Source organism: Bos indicus, chromosome 5 (assembly GCF_029378745.1).
Source record: "Bos indicus isolate NIAB-ARS_2022 breed Sahiwal x Tharparkar chromosome 5, NIAB-ARS_B.indTharparkar_mat_pri_1.0, whole genome shotgun sequence".
Classification (NCBI taxonomy): Eukaryota; Metazoa; Chordata; class Mammalia; order Artiodactyla; family Bovidae; genus Bos; species Bos indicus.
The window spans coordinates 112,223,836-112,238,672 of record NC_091764.1 but is presented as its reverse complement, the minus strand read 5'-3'; the positions used below and the strand labels follow the sequence as shown (position 1 = coordinate 112,238,672).

Sequence of the window (14,837 nt, the reverse complement as noted above, 5' to 3'; positions counted from 1 at the left end):
CGACTGACTATCACTTCAGAAGGCTTCTTACGACCCAGGTCGCTGAGGCCAACTCCCAGAACTTTGATTCTGCAGATCTGGGTAGGGCTTGAGAAGCTGCTGGGTGATACTGATGCTGCTGGTCCAGGAAATACACTGTGAGAATCGCTGAAGTCCACCTGTTACAGTTTTTTTGAATTTTAGTTCAGATGTGCCTCCTCTAATGTGTTCCCTTCCACCTTCCATGCCCCCTTCCTTCTTTCTCCGACAGAATTAATCACTGTATATACTACTGTTGTTGTTGTTTCAGTCACTAAGTCAAATTGGACTCTTTTCGGGATCCCATGGACTGTGTAACCCAGCAGGCTCCTCTGTCCACGGGATTTCCCAGGCAAGAATACTGGAGTGGGTTCCCATTTCCTTCTCCAGGGGGTCTTCCCCACACAGGGATGGAACCCGAGTCCCCTACAGTGGCAGGCGGACCCTTCACCACTGAGCCACCTGGGAGGCCCCCAGCCTACTGCCTCTTATTTCATACTGCAGGTGCGTTGTGACTTCTGGATGTACTGCCCATCTGATGTAGGACAGAGCCCAGCGCCTGACCTGTGGCAGGGAGTGGACTGTTCGATGAATGGAGGCGACACTAAACTCCAGGAAGATTCCCCACAAACAAGTTCCTTTTTAAGTTCTTGGGCTTGGCCCTTTCTGCTCCTGCTGCTTGTAACGCCTCCACTTCATCTGACTTTTCATTACTCAGGCTCTGCTCAGGCATTTCCTCCTCCAGGAAGCTTCCACCACCCACCTTGCTTCTGGTCTGTGTCAGATGCCCCTATTTTTCTCTAATGTAACCTATCTATATCATATTTATCTTAATAATAGCCACCATTCACTGCAAGCTTTCTAATCCAATAATCAAGGTTGGATTAAAACCTTTAGAGGCTCTTAGGTCCAGCAATTCCCACTTCTGGGAATTTATCCTATACTTAAGAAACGTGACTTATACAAGGTAACTCCCTATAGCACGGTTTGTGGCAACAAAACTTTAGGTGGTAAAATATTAGAAAACCTAAATTTCCATCAGCAGGGGATCAATTAAATAGTTAAATAAACTAATACATCTATATAATGAAATAGTGTGCAGCTATGAAAAAGGATGGGTTAGCTATCTGTGCAATGATAGGGAATGATCTCTGAGATACATTGCAAAATGAATAAATCAAGCAGAAAACAGTGAGAGGAATGGTAAATAGTTGTGCAGAAAAAGGGAGGAAATTTTCACATAAATACAAGGCTGTAAGTGAGAGGAACTAAGTAGCAGATTTTTTTTACTTAGTAATCTTTTGTACTTTTGAATTCTGAACCATTTTAATGTGTTACCTATTTAAACAAATAGGGCTAAACATAAAAAAAAAAAAAAAAGACCTTCAGATAGCCATAGAATAAAAAAGACTGGGGTGCTCCCTATTTAATTCAACACAAAAAATGAGTATGAGGAAGTTCAATAATACTCACAATCTTTTCCAAGATGACTTTTGCTATAGTAAATGAAATGCCCAGGGTCAAGTTCTTTCCATTTTCTCTGTTTTGTCTCTGCTTTATTAGTGCTCAGCTTAGGCCTGGTGTACTAAAGGGTCACCCCAACACTGCTGCTGGGCATTAGATCCACAAAGACATTTCAGTTCTTACCACATGTGATCTCTTAGTAGCAGTAGCATGCCTTGCAGTAACCTCTTCCTTCTTCCTGAAGCACTCACTTTCCAGGGTCAGTGTCATAACCTCAGGGCTTCCTCTGGTCCTTCCAGCTCTCCTTCTTAAGTCTCCTTCCCCAGTTTCACCTCCTCTGCTACTTCTTAAGGTGCCTTAATGGTTGGTCCTAAACCCTCCCTGGTTCCCTGCACCCTGGTTTACTCTTGGCTTCATTTAACATCTACAGACAGATGATGCCAATTTATATCCCCAGGACACCTTCTCTCTGAACTTCAGGCTGGCATGTCCAGCTGCCCACTGGGTCAGTCCTCCACATCCTTCAAATTTACTACACTCCAGAACTAAGTTGTCAGCTCCCTTGGAAACCCTGCCTCAGGAAGCTGGCATCACTGCATAGCCACCACTCCTTTCTCCAGCTGGACCTGGGCATCGAGGTCCATGGAGTCCCGGTCTCCCCACCTCCACCTCTGAGGCCTTTCCTGATGTTTTCTGAAGCTTCCTTTTTCTCTTCAACCTGCTGCTGCTTTTCACTTGGGGCTGTGGTCATTTCTCCCTGTCACAGTTACTGTAAGACTCCCACAGGATCTCTCTCTCTAGTCTTGCCCCCTGCCCTCCACACCCCATCTACTCTCTACCTTGCACAGAAATCCTTTTAAATGCAACAATTTCCTTCTCTCCTTTAAAACTCTTTCTTCCCTCGAATTTTTGGGGAAAACCCCACATTTGTTAACTGGCTTATGAGACTGCATGACCTAGTGGTCCCCGCTGACCATTCCAGCCTCAGCTCTCAGCCCTTGACACTCGTGTGATGCTCTGGCCACAGCACCCTTCTTTCAGACCTCAGAACCCACCACTTTCTCCTAGGGCAGGCTGCTAAATGAAGCAAGTACCAAAATACGGAAAGAAAGCCACAAGACTTGAGCCCCATCGAACATCATAGTAAAGTGGCTTGTGGCACTAATCTAGAACTGGCTCCCCCCTTCTAAGTCACCCCAATCATGCTTGTTGAAAACACATTTACTATTCACACTATTCTTCATCTGCCTAGTGAATAAAGACATCCAAACTTCTCAGCTGCCTCCTCCCAAACTGGCATTAGCAAAAGAGCAAAACGACGTAGGAACCAACCCCATTCTGCGCTCCACTCCCACAGGCTTACAGCTGGGCTGCTTCCTCATCCCTGAGTCAATATTTTCTTTGTGACCACAGTTAGTGTTCCTTTAGGCAAGATTCAGGCCTGACTGCGCAAGGTAGAGATCAGACTGACACAGAAGAGGGAAGCAGGATCCTCCCTCCAGAACTCCGCAAGCCTAGGCACACCGTCCCTTTCCTGCACAGCAGCACCAGGTACCTGAGGCTCTCCTGTGCTGACGCCACAGCAGGCCCACTCTCTCCAGGTCCTCCTGTAAACTAACCACCCAGGTTATCTGGGCACTTCCCTGGGTACCTCCCAGGATCATTCCCCTAAGACTTACGGCCTGGAAGCACCTGGACTGTGGCAAGGAAAAGAGAAGCAAGGTAGTGCATGGATCTTGTCAGTCCCACCACCAGGGCTGGGGAGCAACACCTGCCTTAGAAGTAAAATGAAGTAAATTAACGGGTAGCTAACCTTAACTCAACATTCAGGTAGCTCTAGAAATATGTAGACAAGAGTTTTTGAGAAAAATAAAGCTCCTTGAGGGCTGACTGGCAAAAAAAAAAGAGGGGGACACAAAAAAATTTTAAGCTTTATATTAACATAGAAGCTTAGGGCACTTAAAAGGAACAAATCATAAATATAGTTAACGAAATCTCTATTCCTCATATAATCAAACCACAGAATTCAAATAACTAAGTCACTTATTTAGCCATACCACCTATATCATTACTGGGAATTTTTCATTTGCAGAGATGAAAATACCTCCCTACTAACTTTAAAGTATGGTAATCCAGTCCTAGGTACTTTGTGGCAGTCAGCAGATGGAGGTCATTAGAGGGGAGAGAGAATGAAAGAAAGAAAAATAACATTTGTTAGCATTTACCCAAACTAGCTAAGCACTCTTCATTTTAAACTTGAGGAAAGCGGGGCTCTGAGAGGTTAAGCATCTTGCATCAATCACCAGTGAGTCAGAAGTGACTCCTAAGTGGTCCCTCTCTACCACACCGACTAGCACAGCCGAGTCGTCAGTTCTTGTTCTGGGAAGACCTTGAAGCCACTTGTGTGCGTGTAAGAACGTGCACCTTGACTTGGGCATGGAGCCCAGGGGAAGCCCAGGCAGGGTCAAAACACGACATTTGCTGAACTGTACTAAGAAACATAAAGTTCTTTTTTCAAAGCTTTTTTTGTTTTGGTTGCACCATGCAGCCTGTGGGATCTAGTTCCCCGACCAGGAATCGAATCCATAACCCCTACAGGGGAAGCATGGAGTCTTAATCAGTGAACCACAGGGGAGCCCTGAGAAAGAGAAATTTTTGTGACAATTCCAAATTCAATACAAATTAGGAGAGAATCCCCATACTACAATCTGCACCTACATTTAGAGATCATTAGCTTCTTTAGTACCGGGTGTGGGACAAACACTCTTAAAACAGGGTCACAGAAGATGCAGTTAGAAGAATCCTTTGCGTTCATCTCCCTCTTTTTTCAAAAGAAAGAAACTGCGGCCAAAGAGGCCAAAAGACTAATTTAAAGCTATACAGTAGAGACACAGCTGGACCAGAAGCTAAATCTTCTATTTCTGCTACCCCACCTCAAACTGAATAAAAAACTTGGGAACAACTTAGGAACAGGCAAAATGGATTACACTCAGATCAGCAGCAGCATCATCGGAAATTCTGGGAAAGATGTCAGAGGAAGCTGTCATCCTGCTGTTGTAAAACATCAGAGTTAGGCAGACCATACCTGTCCTGCCTTTAATGGCCTGCCTTCCATTAAATAATTTGCAATGTTTTGGGCAGCTCTTTATATCGCATACTTAACAGTGCCGATTTCATCCACCAGGTCCACATACTAACTCCTACATCATAGGAAGTGACACGACCATGTTGAGCCGACACTGAAACTGAAACTGACATGACACTGGCCTTGTCCAGCTCTAGGCAAGTCCTCCTCAGGCTCTGCCCACGCTCCTCTTGTCATGACCAGGAAACGAGCTACTCGAGTTACTTATCTTCCCTGTTGCTCAGCAGCTTCATTCCTCTCCAGCTGACCTGGCGGATGCTTCCTCAGAGCTTTCAAGCCTTTCCCATGTTTCTCCAGGCCCACCAACTCTCCCTGCTGCCAGCGTTCCCAGCTCATGGCCTGGCTGCCAGCTTCACAGAGCTGTGGTCACTAGGCTTAGCTCCTCAGCGTCCTCCTTCACGCAGTCAACACTGCTCCGTCTTTTCACCTTTTCCTCTTTCACTCGTCCTCTCCTCTTGGGGGAAGAAGTAGCTTCCCTCTCTTCCCGGGTTAACTCCTCCACCCACAAGACCTTTCAGTCCACCTCCTTGACAGCATCTTCAATCTCTTCCTCCTCTCCACTGGCTTCACGTCTGGTGCACACAGTACTCAGATCTCCTGTATCCTTAAGTAGAACAAACCACAACAAAGCCGCTCTCCCTGGACCCACTCAAGTCTCCTACTTCTCTCTTTTTCCCTGCCTCACTGCCATAGTTTCAAAGGCAGACTAGAATTCTGCTCCCTCACCAGTCAGCCCATACTTGAAGCTTCTCCTCATACCGCCTAGACTTTCTAAGGTTTCCAGTGGTTTCCTTGTCACCATATGGAATCCTCTTCCTTTGGCCTCATTTCCTTAAACTCCCTGCAGGATTTGAATCTGCTGACTTACATGGGTTCCTTGAAGCTGCTCTCCTAGGACACTGACTACACGGGTTCTTCTTCTCTACTTGCTCCTAGGCAGGCTCCTCTTCTTCCTCCAGACTCCCCCAAAACATTCCCCAAATTGGTCTTCTCTTTTTTAATCCACTCCTAATGGATTACTACTGGGGAATCCATTTCTGTCCCTTTTGGGGATTCAGCTCTCACTGCCATATAGATAAGCTATAAATCTCTATCTGTAGTCATGACGAGTCCTGCTATCTCCAACTTTCTGCTGTTGGATGACTTCAGTTGACTTATCCCATAACACATCAAATCTGTACTTCTCACACAAATCTATTTTTATTCCATCCCAGATGATTCTTTCGATTTTCTCTATTTCTTCTTCAGGACACTCATATTCTAACTTTAGGGTAATTTCTGGCTCCTATGTTTCTTTTGTTCCCAACACTGACTGAGTTGCAAAGTCTATTGATTTTATCTTTAAAATATTTCTAGGCATCTCTTTCCACTGCCATGACCAAGACCTGGCCACTTTTCAGAGCCACTGTAAAAGTCTCCTAACAGGTTTCTGCGCCTCCAGACTCTCTCTCCATCCATTCATGTTAAACAAACACTAGACTAATATTTCCTGAAGCACAGCCCCAATTATCTGGTTCTCTCCTCATATTCTTCAGTGCTCCCCAATCCACCTGTTGGCTCGGCTCTTGTTTTCCCTTCACATACCCTCCCTGCTGGTATCCATAGTGCTTCCTCTGCTTAGAAAGCCACCTCCCATTTCCAAATGTCCACAGTCTACCAGTCTTACAGTGCTCAGCTTAAATGACACTCCTGTGAAACTTTCCCTAGTCCTTTCTCTCAACATTTATGTTTTGTGTTGAGGAACTATTCATTCATTCAACATACATTTACTGAGTGCCGACTATGTGCCAGGCAGTGTTCTAAGTGATGAGCAATGATCAAAACCAATGAAAGTCTCTTTTTTTCAGGGTCTGGCATTCTAGAGGGGAAACAGGTGATTAAAAAAATAAGAAACCACTGGACTTCCCTGGTGGTACAGTGGTTGAGAATTCGCCTGCCAATGCAAGGCACATGGGTTCAATCCCTGGCCCGAGAAGATTCTACAAGCCTCAGAGCAACTAAGCCCATGCGGCACATCTATTGAAGCCCCCGCACCTTAGAGCCTGTGTTCCCCAAAAGAGAAGCCACAGCCATGAGAAGCCTGCATACCACTACGAAGACAGCTCCCACTCGCTTTAACTAGAGAAAGCCTGCACAGCAAACAAGAGCCAGTGAAACCAAAAATAAATAATTAAAAAAAAAAAGAAACCACACTGAATGCCAGGTGATGAGCATCACTACAGAGGAAAATGAATCAGGAAAGGGACCAGGCAATTTCAAGAAGTTGCTACTTTGAAGCAGGTGTTCAGGGAAGGCTCAATGAGAAGGTGACGTGAAGAACGGAAGGCGCTGGGTGAAGCAGGGGTGTGGGGCGGAGACAATAGGAAACCAGGCTGGCACTGTGGGGAAAGGCAAGACGAGTCTGTTCTAGAGCAATCTCTAGGGCCCAGAGTCTGGAGACTTAGATTTCAATCACAGAATCATTATCTCAGAGTTGAGGAGAACTTTACAGATCATTTAGTACAACTACCCATTAGATTATTAAACACCTTTATTACATCTCTCAGGTATCCATCTTGTCACAGCTTCCTCACCTTAAGTGGGCATAATACTAATATACAGGATGGTTGTGAAGACTGAGTTAATATATATAAAATTCTTAGAACTATGCCAAGTCTATGGTAAACAGCCAATAAACACTAGCTATTATTGAGTGGTGACAGTAGGAGTAACCACCCTAATTTTAGAGATGAGCAAAATGAGGCATTGGGAAGTTATATTACTTGTGTTAAGTTTTCAAAGTTTAAAGTGGTAGAGCCAGAATTTGAACTTTATTGTAGGTGCTAATTAATTACTACATCCTACTAACTTCAAAAGTGGAACAAAAGGTGGTATTTGGACTTTAACCCTATAACCTCAAGTCACACAAATTAAGGATATTTACAAATGAAACTCAAACACAAGAAGAGGGAAATCATCTGTTGCTGCATGTCTTTAGAATATTAGCTGGGAGGCTAACTAGATATCGAGAAGGCCAGAAGAGTTGTATGATTTTGTTAAGGAAAAAAAAAATCTATTAAGAATAAGCCTGCTGATAACTGGGTTGGTGCTTTCAATCTCATTTTTCATGTTACTCTTACTGGTAAATGTACGTAATGATTCCAAAGACATTAACTTCCAAAACCAATTTACAACATTAGCATAAAAAAAAAACACATTACAATTAGAAAAAGCAGAGATGTGTTTATAACTGGAAAAGAAGCATAATATTAGAAGTGAAAACACAGTTATCACCTAACTGTACCTACGGAAAAGAGGTGAATGTCTCTCTTCTAAACTGTGAGCATAAATTACAAGCCTAAATGTTCAAAAAGGGGAGGTGATTATGCGTGTACTATTTCAAACAATGGTGTCTTCAAAAATCAGTTCTTAAACCACACTGATGGCCACTCACTACTTCAGTCTCACTGTGCTGCTGGGAGTATGAACAACTCCCACGTGCTGAACAACATCCTATGAGGTAGTCACACCACAAACATTTAATGACCACTGTTCCAGAAGAGAGGAGGTGGTGAAAAACACAAAGCCCTGCTTTCACAGCGCTGACACTGTACGCAGGTATAAGGAAGAAATTAAGGCTCAGTTGCCAGACCTGTCAGACTCTAAAGCCTACACCGCATGTTTCAACTGTATCATCTCACACTGGCGAGATGCACCTTCTCCTAAAAATCCACACCTGACCATGCAGTCCTGACACCACTGTCTGCAGCTTAGGCTTCCTCTCTGTTGGCAGTCCGGTGTCACCTTCTCAGTGAGCTGTTCCTCCCCCACTCCCAAAAGCAAAGACTGCTTGGTCAAGGGTTAACATATATTGACATGTATGAAATTCTTTTTCTCCCTCATTAACTCCTAAACTCTCTCAGGACAAGAACTATATCTCAGCCTCTTTTTAAGTCTAGAAGATGGTCCATACAATAGGCATTCAATCAAGGGCAGAGTGGAGTTCATGAGAACAATTTCAATAGAGTCAACAGTGGAGGCCAGCCTGCAAGGAACTAAGGACTAAAGGGAAGAGAAGGACATAGAGTTTGTTTGTTTGTTTGTTTTTAAGAACAAATGTAGAAAGGAAACAGATGGAGAAAGACAGCACTGTGAAGAAGTAACGTGGCCCAGTTAAGGTGGCTTTTTTTGTTTTTTAAGAATGAGAAAGATTTGAATGAATGTGTTGGTAGGGTAGTACAACGCAGTACAAAGAGCAAGGTGTCAGCATTAGAGACCTGAATTTGCATCTGGCCCTGTCACTACATCTGTAGACTACTTAAGCTCTGTATTTACACACATACAAAATGACAGTGGTAACACCCGCACCTCACTGTGACGGTCACAGCACTAAGCAAACAGGAGACATTCAATAAGTGGTGCTAATCACTATGACCCTATGTGGAAGCCTGGACTCTGGTGTTCTAAACCTCCCACGTAGTCTGTGCTTTCGCCCAGATTTCCTGTCTCACTCTACGTGTAATATGCGAAGGCAAAGAAACAGGGTCCTTATTTCTCCTGTGAGCCACCCTCCATGCTATTCCACTTCCTCGTGACAGACTGCATGAGCTCCTGAATGGCTGCTGGGGGAAATTAGTGATGTCACCAGCTAAGGAAGAGAGACAAATTGCAGAATAAGCAGATGACACTGGCTTTAAATTATCAAATGTACCAGATTTTGAGCTCCTGCCAAAACATTCATTGAGAACTGGGAAAAGAGAAACCAAAAACACAAGCACACAGAACATTGTTTAAGTTTCAAAGCCATCAAGGTGTCCCCAGCATCCACTCTGGGCACAGAGAGAAGGCAGTATGATAAAACATCATCCCTGAGGTCCTTTCTCAGCATTTTACTCTGATGTCAGATTCATTATAAGTTCCCCAAATCACAAGATTAGTATTTAAACAATTTTTGTTCACAGTCATTTATTTATTTTGTCATGCCACGCAGTTTGGGGGATTTTAGTTCCTTCACCAGGGACTGAACTCCAGCCCTCAGCAACGAGAGAGTGGAGTCCTAACCACTGGATGGCCAGAGAAGTCCCTACAGCCATTTAAAGTTAATGCTCATGGATTGTGTTCACCTGTTACCTATATCTGGCCAAGAGCAGCACCCTACCTCAGCCCTCTCTCCCAGATCCCACATCCCCCTGCTTAACAAGGTATATGGAAGTGGGCCAAAGCCCAGGTTAATGTAATAAGTAATGAGGAAAAGGCTACAGGCACCCGGGATTATCAAAATACAGGAAAGATGTCTTTTATTACAATCAATTACCAGCTAATCAAGGACTACAGAAATAAACATGTAAAACAAGAAAATACAACTATCATTTAGAGTTCCAAGACAACTGAAAGATGGAAAAGAGATGAGGAGGAAAAACAGCAGGAAATACATGTGTTATCTACAAACTTAATCACAAACACTCACAAAAGCTTCAAGTAACCAAGCGGAGGCTGAAAATTCAGTTTTTGTGAAACAGGGTCTGATTAGGAACTTGAATTTACCACGGATGAATAAGAAAGAAGGGTAAAGAATATTCCAGACAGCTCTAAACATCTCACCAGAAAGCAAAAAAAAAAAAAAAAAAAAAAGGCCAGAAACCCACCACAAATCACATAGGCAGCACAAGACTGGAAAACAAGGTAACAGTCATTCGTCACGGAAAAGAAACTTCAAATCATCCTTCCCCCCATATAAAAAGCATCTTGAATCATTATTCCATGAGAATAATTTTCAGAACTCCAATCCTAACCACACAGGCTGATCCTGGATAATACGCGCCTCAGTTTCTCCAGAGTTCAGATCAGATCAGATCAGTTGCTCAGTCGTGTCCGACTCTTTGCGACCCCATGAATCGCAGCACGCCAGGCCTCCCTGTCCATCACCAACTCCCAACACATAATAAATACAGTGAGTTCTGAGTCTGACCAGAATCTAAGCCTGTGTTCTGACCCCAGACCTGAATCGTCAAGTTCCAAGTCACACCTGAGGAAGACTTTGCTGCGGTAAATGTATCCGAGGCTGCCGTTCCTTCAAAGAAAAGGGCCCCGGCGTGAGGTGCGGTTTCTGTAAACTGCTCCCAGCGGCGGGAGGGGATGTATTCGGCCTCGAGCCCCCAGGGCGCTTCAGCTCGGACGCCGGGGACCCCCACCTCTCGCTGAGCCGGCTGAGGTCGGGGGTTCCCGACCCTGGGAGGCCACCCCCGCCCCGAGCACCGCCCTCGCCTCGCAGGCCCCGCACCCGACCTCACCAAGCCCGCGACTGGAGACCGCCGGCCTAGACCCCCACCCCGTGCGCCTGACGAGCGAGGGCCCGGCCGGCCCGCGGCAGCGCCTCCCGGCTTCTCTGCCCGTCAGTCTGCCAGTCCGTGCGTCAGTCGGTCTCTCCATATTCCCCGCGTCTCCACCGGGGGTGCATGTGTGGGCTCCGGGCCTCGCAGACCCAGAGGGTCGCCACCAGCCTCTCGCTCGGCACTCACCTGCCCGGCGGGGGTTGTCCAGCTGCCTCACCGCCGCGCGCAGTCGCCTCCACGGTGCCAACCCTGCACTGGCTAGCGCGGCTCGACCCCTGTCAGCGCTTGGCTGCGCCACCACGCACGCGCGCGGGGCCGAGCGGACGGTCGCGGGGCATTCTGGGGGCTGTAGTCTTTTGGGTCCGCCGGCGGGAGCGGCGGCGGGGTCTGCGAGCCTCTGGACCCGGCACACCAAGCTCTTTTCGAAGCCGACCCTGCGTCTTCCAGCGGGCGGCAGGGGTGGGAGGTGTGACCTTCAAAGCCCAGTTTTGGCTTGGCGAGGCCCACTTGGCCTCCCGTCTGCACTGCAGCCCGAGGATTTAGGGGAATATTGGGGTGGGTCTGTGGTCAGGCTGTGGGACAGACGCTCCAGGGCTGTGGGAAGGAGCGGCTTACTTGATATTCATTTTCTAAATATTTAAGCGCCTTCTTTATGGGTGTACAAACACCCTGCTTATTTAACTTATATGCAGAGTAGTACATCATGATAAATGCTAGGCTGGAGGAAGCACAAGCTGAAATCAAGATTGCTGGGAGAAATATCAATAACCTCAGATATGCAGATGACACCACCCTTATGGCAGAAAGTGAAGAAGAACTTAAGAGCCTCTTGAGGAAAGTGAAAGAGGAGAGTGAAAAAGTTGGCTTAAAGCTCAACATTCAGAAAACTAAGATCATGGGATCTGGTCCCATCAGATCAGATCAGATCAGATCAGTAGCTCAGTCATGCCCAACTCTTTGCGACCCCATGAATCGCAGCACGCCAGGCCTCCCTGTCCATCACCAACTCCCGGAGTTCACTCCGACTCACGTCCATCGAATCAGTGATGCCATCCAGCCATCTCATCGTCTGTCGTCCCCTTCTCCTCCTGACCCCAATCCCTCCCAGCATCAGTCTTTTCCAATGAGTCAACTCTTCGCATCAGGTGGCCAAAGTACTGGAGTTTCAGCTTTAGCATCATTCCTTCCAAAGAAATCCCAGGGCTGATATCCTTCAGAATGGACTGGTTGGATCTCCTTGCAGTCCAAGGGACTCTCAAGAGTCTTCTCCAACACCACAGTTCAAAAGCATCCATTCTTCAGCGCTCAGCCTTCTTCACGGTCCAACTCTCACATCCATACATGACCACAGGAAAAACCATAGCCTTGACTAGATAAACCTTTGTTGGCAAAGTAATGTCTCTGCTTTTGAATATGCTATCTAGGTCGGTCATAACTTTCCTTCCAAGGAGTAAGCGTCTTTTAATTTCATGGCTGCAGTCACCATCTGCAGTGATTTTGGAGCCCAGAAAAATAGTCTGACACTGTTTCCACTGTTTCCCCATCTATTTCCCATGAAGTGGTGGGACTGGATGCCATGATCTTCGTTTTCTGAATGTTGAGCTTTAAGCCAACTTTTTCACTCTCCTCTTTCACTTTCATCAAGAGGCTTTTTAGTTCCTCTTCACTTTCTGCCATAAGGGTGGTGTCATCTGCATATCTGAGGTTATTGATATTTCTCCCGGCAATCTTGATTCCAGCTTGTGTTTCTTCCAGTCCAGCATTTCTCATGATGTACTCTGCATATAAGTTAAATAAACAGGGTGACAATATACAGCCTTGACGAACTCCTTTTCCTATTTGGAACCAGTCTGTTGTTCCATGTCCAGTTCTAACTGTTGCTTCCTGACTTGCATACAAATTTCTCAAGAGGCAGGTCAGGTGGTCTGGTATTCCCATCTCTTTCAGAATTTTCCACAGTTTCTTGTGATCCACATAGTCAAAGGCTTTGGCATAGTCAATAAAGCAGAAATAGATGTTTTTCTGGAACTCTCTTGCTTTTTCGATGATCCAGCGGATGTTGGCAATTTGATCTCTGGTTCCTCTGCCTTTTCTAAAACCAGCTTGAACATCAGGAAGTTCACGGTTCACATATTGCTGAAGCCTGGCTTGGAGAATTTTGAGCATTACTTTACTAGTGTGTGAGAGGAGTGCAATTGTGCGGTAGTTTGAGCATTCTTTGGCATTGCCTTTCTTTGGGATTGGAATGAACACTGACCTTTTCCAGTCCTGTGGCCACTGCTGAGTTTTCCAAATTTGCTGGCATATTGAGTGCAGCACTTTCATAGCATCATCTTTCAGGATTTGGAATAGCTCAACTGGAATTCCATCACCTCCACTAGCTTTATTTGTAGTGATGCTTTCTAAGGCCCATTTGACTTCACATTCCAGGATGTCTGGCTCTAGGTCAGTGATCACACCATCGTGATTATCTGGGTTGTGAAGATCTTTTTTGTACAGTTCTTCTGGGTATTCTTGCCATCTCTTCTTAATATCTTCTGCTTCTGTTAGGTCCATACCATTTCTGTCCTTTATCGAGCCCATCTCTGCATGAAATGTTCCTTTGGTATCTCTGATTTTCTTGAAGAGATCTCTAGTCTTTCCCATTCTGTTGTTTTCCTCTATTTCTTTGCATTGATCGCTGAAGAAGGCTTTCTTATCTCTTCTTGCTATTCTTCGGAACTTGCCGAAGTCTAGCCCCGGCTGATCCAGGGTATTCGAAGGAGAGACGGCGTAGGCGAAGATCAGGAAACAATTGCTTAATTAAACGTTAATTAAGGATATAAAGAGTAATAGAATGAGGATAGCTCAGTGAGGAAATTCAGTGGAGAAAAGAGGCTGAATAATTCAGCCAGAAGGTAAGAGAAAGAACGACATGGTGAGACCAAGTTTCGGTGAACAAGGCCCACACTTTATTTTCCAAAGTAGTTTTTATACCTTAAGTTATGCATAGAGGATAATGGGGGAAGGGGTAGAGTCATGCAGCAAGCCAGGCTTTCTTCCTGCAAACTTATCATATGCAAAAGCTTAGGTGATTTGCATCATCTTCTGGCTCGGAGGCCTGTTAACATTTTAAGACCTTTTCTTCAGAAAACTTATTTTCCTCTAAAGGTGATTGGTCAGGAGCCACCCTCCAAAAGCATTAGATAAAGTTGCATTCCTACAGAGCAAAGGTGTGGTGGGCTATAACAAGAAAAAGAATTAACTCAAGGGTCCCAGGTTACAAACATTAAAGCTACTACTTACACCAATTCTATTAATCAATACACTGCCAGGGACACAGCAGGTAAGGGATATGGAAACTTAGCAGCAAACATTGGCCCAACAAGTGAAAATCCCTTCACCAATACAATTTCTAATCAATCTTCTAACTACTCAAAGGAATCTGTGTTTAGACAGTTTAGAACATCTCCTGCCTCTCACAGTTGGGAGGCTCTGAACAATCACATGTGGCTGGAAAAACCTATTCAGGCAGGCTAGAGGATTTCCAAAGGAGTTTGTAGGTTAAACACTGTCACACCCAGGAATTATTAACTGGAGCTGTAAGCTAACTCTTTTTTCAGAGAGGTAGTGGGGGACAGCCCCCCGTAAAGTCAGAGGTGTAGGTGAAGGCACAAGGCAGAAAGTAGGCAGACTCTGGGTTTGGGTGTAAATGCTCGAGAATTTCCAGGGGGACTCCTGAAGCTCGATCCTGCCTTTGCGTATGTCGAGCCTCCTTCCTCATGACCTTTGTCATGGGCGGAGTTCCTCACACTGGCTCCCAGCAGTGATAGAATTCCAGTTGAGCTATTCCAGATCCTGAAAGATGATGCTGTGGAAAGTGCTGCACTCAATATGCAATATGCACTCAATATGCAATA

General features: G+C 45.4%; 1 protein-coding gene across 3 annotated transcripts in view; it reads right to left on the bottom strand.

Moving 5' to 3' along the window:
- SGSM3 (small G protein signaling modulator 3) overlaps positions 1–11,250 on the bottom strand; it is a 34,103-nt gene extending 22,853 nt beyond the window's left edge. For all 3 annotated transcript variants that reach the window (XM_070790461.1, XM_070790459.1, XM_070790460.1), the window contains exon 1: positions 11,125–11,250. The gene's annotated coding sequence lies outside the window, so the exon portion shown is untranslated. The remainder of the gene's footprint in view (positions 1–11,124) is intronic.
- Positions 11,251–14,837: the final 3,587 nt, after the last annotated feature.